At 40.1% G+C, this 15,197-nt stretch overlaps 1 protein-coding gene across 14 annotated transcripts in view; it reads left to right on the top strand.

The window, feature by feature from the left end:
• The first annotated feature begins 468 nt into the window (after positions 1-468).
• Positions 469-15,197, top strand: part of GTDC1 (glycosyltransferase like domain containing 1) — a 189,060-nt gene continuing 174,331 nt past the window's right edge. For 9 of the 14 annotated variants that reach the window (XM_062578883.1, XM_062578885.1, XM_062578886.1 and 6 more), the window contains exon 1: positions 469-524. The gene's annotated coding sequence lies outside the window, so the exon portion shown is untranslated. Of the gene's footprint in view, positions 525-1,519; positions 1,544-11,198; positions 11,255-15,197 lie in introns of those variants that run through there. The other 5 variants (XM_062578876.1, XM_062578880.1, XM_062578874.1 and 2 more) reach the window with 3 other exon arrangements.

Consider the following 15,197-nt stretch of genomic DNA (forward strand, 5'->3'; position numbering starts at 1 on the left):
CTAATTTGATATCACTCATGTCGACCTCCTATTTGAAATCGATAAATAAAAAGCTTATTCTCAGCCCACCTACCAAGGGTAGCCTTGTGCTGAGCGCAGCCGACGGGACAACGCTCCTGCCCCGAGCGGCTTTGCCGGGGCCCCTCCAAGGCAGGGCGGGCGGCACCTGCGGCGCACACACCTCCCGCTCCGGCCGCCAGCACGGCTGCTGTTTTTTTCTTTATTATTTTCCCCCCCTTTTCACCTCCTTCCCTCACAAAAGGCTCCTGGCGGCCCCGGCACGGTCATGGCGCTGTGCCGGGCGCGGAGCGGGCCGCCAACGGCCGAGTAACGGCCGCGGCGCCACAGGTGGGGCCGGCGCTGCCGCGGCGGCGGCCGGCGTGCGGCAAGGAGGGGGCCCGGCTGGCGGCGGCGGCGGCGGGGGGAGGCCGGCTCCGCTGCGTGCTGAGGGGGAGGGAGGGGCCGGCGCGGCGGCGCGGCGCTGCCGACGGTCTCCAGGAGGGAGTGAGGAGGAGGAGGAGGAGGTGAGCTCCCTCGGGGAGGGGTAAGGAGCGGGGCCGCCCGAGCGAGGCGGGCGGGAAGGGGTCATCGCGGAGCGGCGGGGCGGGCGCTCGGCCTCCGCGCCGCCGAGGAGGACGGGGGGGGGGTGGGGAGCTCCCTCGGCCCTGCGGAGCCGCCACCGCCGCCGCTGCGCAGGGGGAGGAGAGCGGAGACGGCGTCGCCGCCGGCCGCAGGGGCCGCGCGCTCCGCCTAACATGGCTCCCGGCCCCCGCGGCGCCGGCGGGGGCAGCGGCGCTCCCGGCGCCCCCTAAGATGGCTGCGCCGCCTCCGCCGGCGCGCGGGGCGCCGCGGCGGCACGGCGGCGGCTGCCCCAACATGGCTGCCGGCTCCTGGGCCGCGGGCAGCCGCCGGCGCGGGCAGGGCAGGGCAGGGCAGGGCGCAGCCGGGGCAGCTCGCCCCGCGGGGCCTGCGGCAGTTTCCCCCAAGCCTCGTGGAAAGGCGCCGATGAGCCGCGGCCTCGGCGGGCAGCGAGCGGCGGGGCGGCTGCGGCTGAGGGGAAGCGGAGCGCTTGCGGCGTTTCGGGGCGCCCCAGGCACAGCTCCCGGCAGCCCGCGAGCAATAGAAACCATCACCTTTATTTTCGGTAAACCCATCCTTAAAAACCAAAACAAAGCGGGTACTGTGAGCTCGGTGGGGCAGGGACTGCTCTTCTTAAGCCAGTGTGAAAGGTTTGGCAAAATCTGAGCCAGATTTCCAGGTGCCACTATAAAGCAATGACATATCAGTGTCTACTAACTAGCTGCACTGCCTAAAAACAGTCGTAAAACTATAACCTTCGCACTGACAGAAATGTGAGCATGCTTTGTAGAACAAGGGAAAAAAAAAAAACATAGAGACTTAACCTTAAAATCGTCTCCATATTTTTCTTTTAAGACAGAAATGCCACGTGACAGAACACTCCGTAGTAGAGGAGCTGCTTAAACACACTTTGCGAACGAATCCCAACTTTAGGGAAGTGTCTCGAATGAATGAGACTTGGCAGGTCTGCACAAATCTTTTAACACATGACTGTGTGATGATTGGAGTAGCAGACTGGAGGAGAGAAATCACTCGAGGTGCAAATGCATGCACTTTTTTTAAGAAGCGGGGGAAAGCGCTTGGGAGCAGGATCAGCTCTTGCAGGGGGAGGTACTTTATAGTAGGATTTTCTGCTTCTTGAGAAGTAGATATGCGTTGCCATGATTCAGAATTTAGCACAATAGTCAGGTAAAGATGAGTAGGAAATTTTAGAGTGGCTTATAACAATGGTTTGGCATAATTTAATAGAGCTATTTTATTGGACTCTATTAACCTGGTTAACCTTAAATCTTAACCATGACAGGGTTTTCATGTAAAGAGTCTCCATACAAAGTGCAATATTGAATTTTAATTGGAGCTTTCAAGACTTAATGCGGAATGTATTCTTCTTGCTTCGTCTGTTCTCTTTTTTTTTCCTTTTCACTGGAAGACTAGACATAGTAAAATACATGGGAAGAATACTTTCTGGTGTAAGTTTAGAGGATGTGAGTCTAGATTACATAAAATCAATCTCGATAAATCAATTAAGGACAATTTTTTAAAATACTTTTTTGATTTATATCCCTACAGCATATAAAAAGGTGAAGATCATCCTTACTATTGCAGTATTTCAGTCTTTATAATCTTTATAAGTTACTTGCCAGTCTATTGGTTGATCAGTAGGTAGAAACTGTAGCACTTACTTAGGAAACTATCCCCTTGTCCAGCCCAGGATGTTGGTGTTTTACAAATCCAGTACAAAAGGTTCATCTCTGCACTGATGACTGTACAATTTAAAGTAACTGCTGTAGTATTTTTATGATGGCTATCACGACTTTGGTTAGTAGTGCAGTAAAGCCCTGAGAAGGTAAGAACAGCACAAACACAAGGTGCTGGATTGTCCCTGTCCCACAGAATTTAGCGTAAATAAATAACTTATAGTGAGGGCAGGAGTTTGGCCTCTAAGTGACTAATGGGATGCCAGCAAATGCTTATTTTGTTATTTTGAGGAAGTGTTAGGAAAGGATAAGCCAGATGGGAAGGCAAAATAGAGCACCACATCAGAATGGCAGAGAACAAAATAATAAGAAAGAGATAAGGAGTGAGATAGTCTCTTAATAGTGCTAAAAACTCTAAACCAGGCATAAAACTGTCGGTGAGATGTACGCTGCAGATACTGCAGGGGTATCTGTTGGCCATCTTGGGAACTATTTTGGTGCAAGTGTGGCAGTGTGGAATTTGATACAAGTTACAAATACCTGTTAATTAACAGGCTGATTAATTTGCTACAACAAGATCAGTACCAAATTCAACTGGAACTGTTACTGTATTTGTTGTTTCCAAAATGCCTAAGTTACAGCAGAAACGTGTCATTTAGGCTGCTAAGTCACTTAGACTCTAACGTAAAAGTTATACAACTTCCTTAATGTTGTTCTAAAATCAAAATATAGGCATATTTCAAAGTCTGGTTTGGCTGGAGGCCCATTTTTCGAGAGGCTGGTAAAAGTAATAAACTATCCTCAAACGTTTCTGCTCAATAAAATTTGAGAATAGGAAAACAAAAAGTTCTTGGTTTAGCTTTTTATAAATGTTTTTTACACCATAAGACTGCAGTATTTGACATTGTCTGTAGCTGAAAGAAGCATCTTGATCTTTTTAGGCGTATGGCCCTATCTATACTATAGGCGAGCTGTTTAATAACTATTTTGATCAGAGTTGTGAAGGCTTATGGTCCATGACTGATAACACTGCACTGGCAAAACTTTCTAGGTAGACATTTTTTACCATCAGACAGCACTTTACCGGTGCACTTTCTTTTACTCAAGGCTGCTGGAATAAACTACCTTAGCAAAAAGTGAGTTACTGCTGTAAGCTGTGATCATACCAAATTCCTCCTAATGTAGAGTCAACAAAAAGCCCAGTTGCAGGTGATTTACATACTGCATTGATTGGCTTCACAAGGTCAGGATATCCACAATACGTGCTATATTTCAGAATGAGAGAGCCAGTGAGTTAAGACGCTTCTGCAACAATTTAATGTGGAATATTCTCCTGTATTAGCTTTTCTCAATTGCAAAGAGAAAGACTTGAAAGTCCAAAGATTTGATCTTGTCTGGTTAAGTAATTCTGTTAAACTACTACTTTGCATCTGTGGAATTTGGATCCTAAATTACATGGTCACAAGAAATATGTATATTCTTCCTGAACATTTAATCGTATGAGAACAGAATTGTGTTCTGTTGCAAGGAAATTACTGAGAATATATTCTAAGGTTAAATTTTAGTAATACTGGTAGGAATAATGAGACCTTAATGCTAACAGGTCTATTTGAGTGCTTCTGTATTCTACTAGTTACGAGACATGAGATATGTAGTGAGAATAGTTATAAGAGTAGTAACTAAACAAGGCAAACAGTCTGAAAACTTGGAAGGAATATGTGTATTATTTGTCTTGTCTAGTTGTATGACTTATTGCTAGTTAAAAAATAAAGTGAAGAACAAACTAAATAATTTTGATTACATATGCAAGGTTCTTAGTAGCTAACATATTACTGAAGTATGGTCACCTGCTGCATATATTCCTATCATTTTTTTTCCACTTGCATGTGAGAAACATTCTCTACCAAGTTTGTAAAGCAGGAAAATCATCTTAATCTTTGGTGGCAGAGTTGTTAAAGAGGAGCTCTGAAGTGTTTTCCTTCTCCTGCCCCCAGCCATCACTAAGCGGTGCAGTTAGCAGTGGTAATGCAGTGCCTTAGTGCTCTAAGGACACATACCCAGTGTGAATTTCACTTCTGAATAGATAAATCTCAAAGTATGTCTTAAATATACACCTTAGCTATCCATATTGCTGCACATCAGATGTGAAAGTAAAAATAAATGTGTGAAGCACCAGACAGAACATGAGATCTGTAAATCTGAAAACCACATCTCCAGACAATCTATTATCCTAAATCCTGGCCTGTGCATATATGAGTGCTTTATTGCAGATCTACAGTACTTCCTGTAGGCAAGAAATCAAAGTTCTTTTCAATTTATAAATGACAGTAAGTGGAGAAGCCTGTATTTCAAATATTGCTAGTATTTTGGGCATGGGTACTTCTTTGATGTCCAAATAAGAACTGAAGAAATATCTAAAATTAACAATAAAATATGGTACTTAGAAGAAAACAGGCAAAGCCAGGCATTCAATTCTGTTCAGTTTGTGCTAAAACATTATTTTATAGGGTTAAGATACAGGAAGAACACAAACTGTTCAGACTTAAATCTCAAAATAAGTAAGTACTGTATAAACAACTTTGATTTAGATACGTGCATATGTGTAGGTGTACATGTCATAAAAATACATGTGAAATATAAAACAGAATCAGCAAAAGTTTTATTGCTTGTACTTCAGATGTGACTAGATTTACAGTCATATTCATACCTTTAAAAAAATGTATTATTATAAAGGTAACCTTAAAAAATAATGCCAGGTTGGAGAAAAAAGAAGAATTTGAACAGTTTTGTATCTTAAAACCTCTAAGTGTTTTATCCTTACAGCAGTTTGCCAGTGTGGCTTCCCCACTGTTTTCCAGTTTTGTTCTGAGATTACTTCTGGGCAGTCAAATGCCATTTTTGTTCAGTAAGTTGGTTATCTTAATGAAGACCAATAGTGTAGGTATGGTATTACCATAAATACAGTGCGGAGTATTTTCTTCTGAGAGCCAGAATAGTTGTTCTTAGACAGGTATTTTTGGCCACATACTTGCCTGCAGAAAAATTGTAGTGCTCATAGTCTTGATGAATAAAATACCATTTCTTTTCTGGTCACATGTGAAGCTTATAATTGTTATATTTGAGATTTAGTGATTTGGAGTGCAAGATTCCTTTCCTACTCTCTTTTAGAAGCTGTCATTGCGAGGGTTGGGAGGGAAACTTCACACCTAACTGTAGATGGACTTAGGTTTAATATGATGCAGGCTTTTTTCTTCTTTGGGACAGAAGATTTACTGAACTGATGGTCTGTGATGGACGTTAATCACACTGATAGAATTCAGTGGTCAGGTATGTTGGAATGAAACATGAGGATCTCACTGTTGCTGTTGGTTATTTTCTCAATCTAAAAAGACAAAGAAGAGCCTCCCCTTCTCAAAACTAGTGGAGACTTCTGTCTCTTCCTCGTAAGGCCTAATAAAATAGAGGTAAAAAAATATAACTGTTATAAAGTTGTTATGTGGAAGAACTTCCAGGATATCACACAGCTTTGTGCATATATGCAAGAGTAAATGTATGTGAATACTAAAAAGTCGGAGTAGAGTGACTGGGTAAGCAATGATAGTATGTGATTGTAGTGGCAGAATATTAGGGAAAAGGAATGAGGAAGATGTATGATGTATCTGTTTCTAGGAGCAGTTCTTAGAAAAATGATTATACTCTTTCTGTCTTTCTGTTTTTTTTTTTTTTTTTTTTTTTTTTTTTCCCAAACAACAGATTGTTTTGGAGAGGAAAAAAAGATTTGAAGTTATGTATTAACTTTATTATTTTAGATTATTTTACAATGTAGATTTTAATTCTATTTTCATAGTGGCTTATTTGCAAAGTTACACTTCTGTAAGTAAAATAAGAATAAAGTCTGTGTTGCATTGTGAAAATAACAAGGTGGGTTTTTTTTTTTAGAAATGCCTTACCTAACAGATATAATCAAATAAGTGTTTTTTTCCTATAAGCACCATAATTTCCATTAAAACTTCAGTCTTCTAACGAGACACAAAGCCTCAGCAAATATGATGCTGAGCATCAGATTAATATGTATTCTGTTATGATATTTACTTCACATATTCCAGAAGTTAATATAACATAAAAGAAGAAATTTGGCAAGTAGTCTGAGAGCTACTCTATTTTCAAGGTTTACATGAGGAATATACTGGAGGGTGATTTTGCAGATTAAGTAATCCAACAGTATTCCGTGAAATCCTATGTTTTAAGATTTCCCAGTTGAAACTTCAGCCTTTGACCTTGTCTGACTATTAGATTGCATAGTGAATTTCTGGTTGTAAATAGGTTGAGATAAATTTAAGTTCTCCAAAAAAAACAATAACGTGATCTTGTTGGATTTAGAGAATAATTTCTTGTCCTGATCTTACTTTAAGAAAAGTTTTGCAAGAAATATGCTTTTGTTATCATTAAGTCAGTTTCCTTTTTGGTTGTAATTTAAATGTAGAGGCAGGAATTACAGAAATGACCGTAGGGTAGTGCTGTCCTAATTAGTCATTATTTCTGGCAAGGCATAAAAAATTAGTCTTTCTGTGCCTAAAACTAATAGTGTGCTTGTTATTTAATCCGTATGGCTTTTGTAAAACAAATGGTTTTGCTAATAAGCTAATAAGTACAAAATACACACCTTTAAAGTTCTTATAATTTGGCATGCTGTTCCAGGGAATCATTTAGGTTTTTTAGTTGGTAGTCTAATTTATCGAGGTAGACTCTCTTTCCTTTGTGTGTGTGTGTGTGTGTGTGTGTATATCAATCATATATATATATATATATATACACAACCTTTTTTTTTGAGAAATAACAGTAGCTGAGCTGCAATTTTCAGTGGTGATTTTGGAATTCAATATGGATTTTCTACTAATATCTATTCTAGGATTAAGTGCAAAACCCTACAGTGCTTTATAAAAGTACTAACACCTATTAAAAGGTTTCACAAAGTTTTAGCGTTATCCATGTGTTGTGTTCTCTATTGGAAGGCTAAGTATGGCTCTTACAGTTTTTTTTTTTTTTTTTTTTTGCCTTATTCAGATGAATTGCCAGTTATTGGTATTTCACCCAGAAGTGACCCAGGTGACTTACAGAATTCCATCACCTTCGGCAGTACTGTGTATGTGCAGTGTCTCCACTAATCAGGCTTAAGAGGGGCATTCAGCACATTCATGACCGAAAACCTGCCTTTAAAAAAAAAATGAGCGTGGGCATGTGACATGAATGCTCCTCCATGCCTTATTCCCTTTCTTTGTGAGAACACGGTCTGTACCACTCCTGCACCTCCTTAACTACCCCAGGACGTTGCTGGAGCATGAAGCTAGTTCTTGCGTTCCTTTTTACAAATCTGTTTCATGATTAAACTTTCAGAAGTCACAACCCCCAACATGGAACTGCATTTTCATGGTAGCTGTGACATTACTGTACTGTTCATGCTGTGAATTTCGTTTTGTACTAAAATGAATATTGTATTGTCCTTTAAGTTGGTTGTCAGTAGAGAATAGAGAAGCTACACTTACAGCATCTGTATGCAATCTTTGCAACAAGTAGGACCCTCTGGAAAGCTGTTACTGTTGGGGCAGAACTAGTCATTCAATGTGAAATTATATAAGGAGAATTAGCTCTGACTCTACCTCATTTCTTTCATACTGCTGTGAAAATAAGCTTAGAAACATCAACCTTTCCCTTCTTATTTCTCTGTACAAGGTACTTTATTAAATACTATTTTTTATTAAGATTTATTTGTTATAGATGCTATAAACAAAAACAATCATATTTCTGGTTCCTAATGAGATGTACCTCCTTGCCCAATTTGTTAGTTTTAGCTTTCCTTCTCAGGATTAGATTCCCAGGTTTAGTTGCCATTGGCTTCTCTGTACTTTGACTTTATTTCTCCAGAGGATCATTTAAAGTACTTCGTATTTAAGGTAGCATGCTTGATGTGATAGAAAATTGTCAGTCACAGACTGCCTTGGTTATTTAAAAAAAAGAGATATCAAAAGCCTGCTTGAAGCTCTAAGGAGCAGTATAGTCACCTGCTGATTTGGCTGGCAGGGGCCTAAACTCATGCAGCCTTTAGGTTTAAAGCAGAAAACACAGAATCAGGAGGTCATTCAGTCTGTGCTAAAGCCCTGTATTGTATTTATGAATATATAGTACTGATCATAAAGCAAGATTAATATGCATAGGCAGTTTCCAACAAATAGTCCGTCTTACCAGGTCTTAAAAACATTTGGTGAAGATCCCTGTAACCTCTCCATAACCTGATCCATTGTTTAACTATCTCTAGAGGTAACATATTTCTTCTAATGCCTTTTCAATTTTTTTTTCCTAACCAGTTAAGCTTCTTATGTTTTTTTTTTTTCTTCTTCTCCACTTTGCAGATATTGCAGTAGTGGGATACGATCATAATTTTTATAACTGCTAACCTATTTTGAAGCCTGTGCCTGTCTTCCTTTAGTATTCTTATTCTCAAATTAAGCAAACCTATTTCCCTTTAAGTTTTTGTGATGGCTCAGGTTTTTTTCTGAGCTTTTCCTGGTTTTCTCTGTTCAGACCTGAAAATAACATGCAAGCTTAGTATCAGTGATGAACAGAATAAATCTTACCATCTTTTTGCATGTGACATTCCTATTACTGCCAATTCAAATGAAATTTTCCCTTTCTGCAGTATCAAATTAGAAGCTGGTATCAGTTTGTGAACTGCTAAAACTTCCGTTTCAGTTCTACTGCTTAATCACATACATTTTTTGATCATTTTGAATTCTAACCCTGCTTTCCAGAATGCTTGTGGCCCCTCCCAGACACTTACAAAATTTTGCAAATGTATTGTTAGTCATCCAAGTAATAAATGAAAATACTAAATAATCCTGCACTGAAAATAGTGAGACGCAGTTGAGAATGCTCTTTCAGTTTCACAGCAAACTTCTGTTGATTACTCTGAATACTTTTTTAAAAATCAGTCCTGCTCACTTTTTGCTTATTTTCTGTAGACTAATGTTCCTTCACAGACAGAAAATTCTTGAGGACTCAAAAGCTCTCATTAAGAGAGAAGAGCTCAAAGTGGTTGATGAAGAAAAAGCTTATTGCAGTGGTAAGAATCTTGCAGCCTGGATCTCATTGGAGATCTGGTCTTTGTAGGCAGATCCCAGAATGGCTGTGTTTGAACGGCACCTCCGGAGATTGCCTAGTGCAAGCCTCTGCTCAAAGCACTGTGAACTAAAGCAGGTTGCTCATGTCCCATCACCTGAGATACCTACACATCCTCTCTGGGCAACCTATTCCAGGACAGCTTTCCTAGTAAAAATGTTATTTCTTATGTTTAAATAAAATTTCCCTTTGCCTCTTGCCTATTCACGGAATACCACTGAGAAGGCTAGCTCTGTGTTTCTTATACTATACTATCCCGTCGGGTATTTATACGTATTGGTAAGATCCCCCTGAGCCTTCTCTTTTCCAGGCAGAGCACTCCCAGCTCTGGCAGCCTCTCCTTGTATGACAAATGCTCCAATCCATTAATCATTTTTGTGCCTCTTTGCTAGACTCACTCCAGTAAGTCCATGTCTTTCTTGTGCTGGAGAGCCCAGAACTGGACAATTTAAGACAGACATCTTAATATGTGTAAAAAGGCTATAGTTGTTTAGGAAGAGAATCTTTAGAGAGATAAAAGGAAAGCTTTGAGAACGTTACACTGATCCCTGCTCATCTGAGTTCTGATGAACTAGATCAGTTCATAAGAAAGGTGTCCAAAAATCACCTGTAATTAATAGGGCAAATATAAATGCTCAGACTCATGTTTCTAAGTAACTTGAGATGCATCCATCCACAAAGGGTCATTCTTTATGGCTGCTAAATCAACACATTAAAAAAAAAGACTTTGATCTAACAGATCTAAGTATTTGAAGTAAGTGTTACTTTGTGAATCACATAGAGAAAGGAGGAGGGGAAAAGGGGTATCTCTACTTCAAAACCTTTTTGTCTTAGTATTTGGAACATAATCTGCAGGCATTTTTCTTTTATGTCACTTTTTTAGTACACCTGATGTGATCAGAAACAGTTTATCTTATCCTCTGCCTTCGAGTTTCCAAAAACTAAGGAATGAAGAGATGTTGCTTGAAAAAGTCAGAAAGTAGCAAAGTTGGTGGCCTCTAGTTAACGCAGATGTGGTTGCAACATCTGCGTCTAGGAAAGTTGCAGTCTGATCAGCATTCTGTCTTTAGGCTTTCTGGGATTCCAGAAGAAATAGTACAGATAAGATGTGTCCTTTGAAGTTTTAAAATGCTTCTGCTCAGATTTTAAAGCTCTTCCTTATTAGGCCCACAGGAAGTACATATCCTACAGTGAAGCCAAATCGTTATCATTATTAAATATTTCTTTTCAGACTTTCCAGTGGTGGCTCTTCTCTGTAGAGGCATATTTGGAAAGAAGAGCCTCCATGGTTGCCTCTGTATATTGATTAGCTCTGAATGTAGCCTCAACACTTAACTATGTGTAGCAATTCCTGACTTGGAAGCTATGATGGGATCCAAAGCACAATTTGGGGGGATTTTTTCAGCCTTTTCTTTAAATTGAACTCTCCTTTCAGTGCTGAAAACTTGAAGCTTCTAACTGTATTTTTATTAGAGCACAATCTAGAATAATAGACATTAAAAAACAAAGCCATGAAGTCAGACAAAAGCATTTTAAAGGAATATCCACTTTGCCCACTATGTTGTTGCTAAATGGGTCCTTCCCCTTGGCTTTTTTCTCAGTGCAGCAAATCTATTGATTTCTGAGTTGCAACAAATTCTGTGGAGTCCTCCCTGGGTTTTTAAGACAATTCAGGCCCTTTCCATCGTTCTTGAGCGGTAACTGTATGTCTGATCCCAGGAGTCCAGTCTTCGGCTTTTCCCGTGGGTCCCTGCTCACTGTACTTCTCCTCTGCAGTTGCATCCTGCCCTTTGAGGCTGTACCAGGTGAGATGTACTTGCTTCTCTCTCTCCACTCCAAGGAATTTCCTCTAACCTGTTGGGTAGTGGATGGGAAAAGGCAAACAAGTCGCCTTGCTTTCTGCTGCAGCTGTAACCCTTCTGAAAGAACTTCAGTAAGCAGTAAACGGCAGACAGAACAGGTATGCTCTGTCAGCATCCACCTGCAAATGTGTACCTCAGAAATGGAAAGGTGTGTCGTAGTAAGTTGAAAGATACATTCTCCAGAAGAAACATCCTGTAAGTAAAATAGAAACTGGATAACACGAAGGTAACTTTGAAATGAGAAAAACGGGTGGTTTGTGTTGCATCCTTCATGCTTGGTTTTTATGTTGGCATTATCACAATGAAATACAACAAATGACTATGCTTTTCCTTCCAAAGTAATATTTAAAATCTGATTACCTGGATATTGTTTCATATTTTAAAATATTTGAAGAGCTAATATTCTGTATCAGTAGGCTGTTTCAGGAATTGTTTATAGAGTTATTTTGGAATTTGAATAGTATCTTTCACTGCAGACTATCCTGAAAGAAGTTGTAAAGCATTTTGACTTTTTAGCATTACATTTAAAAATGTAAACTTTAAAAATGTAGTTACTGAATTCTATTCAAGATGCAAAATCTGTTCTGTTTTCTAGCATTAATTATGTAAGCTTGAAATTCTCAGTTTCATTTAAAAGTAGGGCTTTTTATTTGTATATAGCTGTTAAAATAAATTACCAGTAAAAGGAAACATTCTACTAATAAACGAGGGATGCCTAGAATTGGCTCTACTAACTGAGACAATTTAATTCATCCATCATCAGGGGTGATGTTTCTTAGCAACCCAAAGTATTCTCACCCAGGGCGCTTTCATGAACTTCCACATTTTTCTTCAAATACAGCCTTGGTAGTAGTATTTCATATGATCTGAAGTTCATCCATCTGTCCTGAAGCTCCCAATACTTTTCCATTCCCTCCAGTGATCAAATGATCTGGTATACATTTTTTCGGCTTAATAACACACAAGTTGACTAGAGAATCGTTTCGCATGTCAGATTTTTCAGAGGGTTCTGGGAAATTATTTGCTGCTCTGTATAGCAAAGCTAAAAGTTATTGAAAATGTGTTATAGTTTCATAATAATACAAGTACAAAAATATTGGCTTGGGAGCTAACTAAATGCTTTCTGATAGCCATAGCCTCAAGGGGGATACTTGGATCAGTTGTAATAAAAGAATGTCTTTGATATCTTTTGGTGAATTGACTAGTATTCTGTTTAGATCATAACTTAGGAAAATACTGGCTTAATAAACAATGTTACGCTATCAAATTGTTTGGGTATAAGACTTGCCTTAATATATGGCCAGGATTTTCAATGTTTATTTTTTTAATGTGTTCCCTACAAAATCAGGATAAGCTGTTGATTCATTAAGACATTACCTTTATTTCCTGCTTTTCATTTTTTTTAACGTGTGCATGTGGTTTGGTTGGCATACTTAGAGCATAGAGAAATAGTTGCTGCGTGGATTTGGCTTGCTTAAGGAACCCTTTCAGGTATATGACAGTGTCATTCAATACTGAGAGCAAACATCTTAAAAATGAAATGTGTTGTTTTGTTCTGGGAAATAATACATCTTTGAACTTACGGTAAGCTGCTCTGAAAACTTCTGTAATTCTGTTACATGCTATAGTGACTAAGCCTCTATGTATCTTGCTTTGAGAAAGAAAGTTTTAGTGTTTATTGGATGAAAACCTCTATCAGCAGTGTGTAGTAGTAAGTGTTTGTAAAATTTTGAGATGAGTTAATTATTACTCAGCTTATTGGATGATTTAGACATACAGAGACAATTATAGATACTGATAAAACAGATCTACAGAAATACTGTTCTTATTCCTCTACATTGGTTAAAAAAAAAAAAAAGATTCTGTGCTGCAGCTAATAATGTCATCTTAGCTATTACGTTAACCTTTTATTTTTCTGAGTTTTCATGTACAGGTGCACATACGGATATATATAAAAATGAATTGGAAGAATTAGTGGTGTATTGTTACAAAAATGCTTTGTCAGCTGTGTTTTAGAGTGTATTTTTAATGCATGAGGAATATTTATTTAGGGAGTCCTGAGAGTTGTCAGCGAAGTCCATGGTCACTTTATAGTTTCATAGAATCACAGAATCAGTAAGGTTGGAAGGGACCTCTGGAGATCATCTAGTCCAACCTCCCTGCTCAGCAGGGTCACCTAGAGCATGTTAGACAGGGTTGCATCCAGGCGGGCCTTGAAGATCTCCAGAGAAGGAGACTCCACAACCTCTCTGGGCAACCTGTGCCAGGGCTCCATCACTCTCACAGGGAAGAAATTACCCCTCACGGTCAGGAGGAACGTCCTGTGCTTCAATTTCTGCCCATTGCTCTTGTCCTGTCACACGGGGCAACTGAAAAGAGTTTGTCCCCGTCCCCCTGACACCCTCCCTTCAGGTACTTGTACACATTGATCAGATCCCCCCTCAGTCTGCTCTTCCCCAGGCTGAAGAGGCCCAGCTCTCGCAGTTGTTTCTCACAGGGCAGGTGCTCCAGCCCTCTGATCATCTTTGTAGCCCTACACTGGACTCTCTGCAGGAGCCTCATGTCTCTCTTGTCCTGGGGAGCCCAGAACTGGACACAGCACTCGAGATGAGGCCTCAGCAGGGCTGAGTAGAGGGGCAGGATCACCTCCCTCGACCTGCTGGCAACACGCTTCCTAATGCACCCCAGGATACCGTTGGCTTTCTTGGCCACAAGGGCACATTGCTGGCTCTTGGTCAGCTTGTCATCCACCAGCACTGCCAGGTCCTTCTCTGCAGAGCTGCTCTCCAGAAGGTCAGCCCCCAGCTTGTCCTGGTGCCTAGGGTTATTTCTCCCTAGGTGCAGGACTCTGCACTTGCCCTTGTACTTTTCTGTAAGGATAATCTTGCAGGTGGACTCTCTAGAAGTCCTGTATGATTTCAAGCCTAATGAATCTAGGTTTCTAATTGTTTCTAATTAAAAATCATACGTCCAAACTTAAGACACCTTGTCCGATGTCTTCTTTTGATATTCAAGGTGTTAGTGCGTAGATGTTTTCTACTGTGGTATTAGTGTCCAGGATCTTGCAAGATCTCCAGGTGTTTCCTGCACTCCTCTGGAGAATCACCTAAGTTCAAAGCTCACTTTTGTTTATCCCATATGAAACAATATGTGAAGAAAGAAATACAAGCTTAACAAAGGAGTTTCCTAGCTAAAGGGGACTTTAGTCTTAAAGCATCAAATGTCAGATCTTTAAAAACAAAAGCCGTCACTCATGTCTGATGTTGCCTTACCTGGAAGTTTGAGCCTTGTTAGCTTGCAGAAAGGTCAGGGCTCCTCCATCTGTTCTCTCTCTGCTGCAAGTCATTGCAGCATGTGATGAGAGACCATCTGTCCTGGGATAGTGGTCTGGACTTCGTCTGGGAAGCTCCAGAATCAGTATTGGTTTCTCCTTACCCCTGCAGGCTCTTTGTAGAAAATCCATTGTTCGTAGGAGGAGGCTGAGCTTGTGGTCCTAATGGCTCTGAGATAATCACACAGTGAAATGTCACATGTGCTTTTTAAAGGCCGTTTTTTACACTACAGTAAAATAATAATGTTCATCTTGTAGACTTATGTAGACCTGTGTTTGCATTTTTTCATGCAGTGTTTTGCTCTGTATGTTGTGTGTATAAAGGCTGACTTTAAGGTTTATAATATATTTTTCGGAAAATGTATTTAGAAGATTTTGAACAGTAAAACAGGCTCATAGTTGGGACTTTATTCTAACTGCAAAACCAGTGTCTAAATATACAGAACTTAAAGGGAAGAAAGCCTCCAACAGGCAAATATGGAATACCTCTTAAAAAAACAAAAACAAAATAACCTCCAGAAGTTTGTCTAAAGCTCCCACTTCTAAGCTATTGGA

The sequence above is a fragment of the Rhea pennata genome, chromosome 6 (genome assembly GCF_028389875.1).
Source record: "Rhea pennata isolate bPtePen1 chromosome 6, bPtePen1.pri, whole genome shotgun sequence".
Lineage (NCBI taxonomy): Eukaryota > Metazoa > Chordata > Aves > Rheiformes > Rheidae > Rhea > Rhea pennata.